The sequence below is a fragment of the Camarhynchus parvulus genome, chromosome 20, assembly GCF_901933205.1.
Source record: "Camarhynchus parvulus chromosome 20, STF_HiC, whole genome shotgun sequence".
In the NCBI taxonomy this organism is placed as follows: Eukaryota; Metazoa; Chordata; class Aves; order Passeriformes; family Thraupidae; genus Camarhynchus; species Camarhynchus parvulus.
The window spans coordinates 7554750-7556000 of NC_044590.1; positions in this window are offsets into that span (position 1 = coordinate 7554750).

The following is a 1251-nucleotide window of genomic DNA, read 5'->3' on the forward strand; positions in this document are numbered from 1 at the left end:
ATGGCCGCGGCCGGGGGGGCGCTTTGGGGGACGGACCGACCGACCAGGAACGGAGCGGCCCCGCCGTGCGCCGACAATGCAGCTCCGCCACCGCCACCGCCCCTCGGCGCCGCGTTCCGCCCCGCCGCCATTCCGGGCCCGCCCCGCTGCTGGGCGGCGCCGCCGCGGGAATCACAAAATCACAGAATTAATTAGGTTGGAAAAGAACTCCGAGGTCATCGAGTTCAGCCTGTGACCCAGAAGCACCATTTCAGCCAAAACAGGGCACTGAAATCCTGCCCTGCTGGCTATGTCCAGTCTTCCCTTAAACACCTCCAGGGACGGTGACTCCACCACCTTCCCGGGCTGCCCATTCCAAGGCCTGATAACCCTTCCTGTGAAGGAATTTTTCCTAATACCCCACGTAAAAGTCCCCTGGTGCAGCTTAAGACCGTGTCCTCTTATCCTGCCCCTTGTTCCCTGGGAGCAGAGCCTGACCCCCACATGGCTGCTCCCTCCTGTCAGGGAGTTGTGAGGGCTCACCCTGAGCCTCCCTTCTTCCAGGCTGAGCCCCCTCAGCCTCTCTAATGCTCCAGCTCCATCACCAGCTCCATTGCCCTTCTCTAGACACGCTCTGACACTTCCATGTCCATTTTGAAGTAAGAGACCCAGAACTGGAAAAAGGACTTGAGGTGTGGGCCTCACCCACGCCAGGGGGACAATCCCTTCCCCGGTCTGGCTGCCCTACTGGTTACAGGCCATGATGATACAGGCCAGGATGTCCTTGACGTTCTTGGCCACCTGGTGCTCATGTTCAGCTGCTACTGACAGCACCCCAGGGCCTTTTCCACTGTGCTCTTTTCAGGTACTCTGCACCAAGGCTGGAGCAAAGGCACAGGACAGCAGGACACAGGTGTTCCATGGTGCCTTGCCATGGCCATGGAAACAGCCCAACAAAGTGGTCCTGATCCAGCTCCAGCTCCCACCTGGCCCAGTGCAGCCCCAAGCACAGTGACACCAAGAGCACAGCCCCAGCACCAACGCCTTTATTGCTGCTCAGAGGGAGGAGGGGAGGGGGTGGCCCAGGGCAGGGGACCCCCAGCTCATGGTAGCACCGCATGAGGCCCCAGCAGGAGGATGGGGAGTCCGGGCCAAGGCAGCAGTGCAGGACAATGGCAGGACTGGTGGTCTTTGGCTCAGGCAGGGAAGGGCAAAGTGGTGAATGGAGCACATTTAGTGCTGAAGGGCTGTCATCACCCCATCTTCATCCCC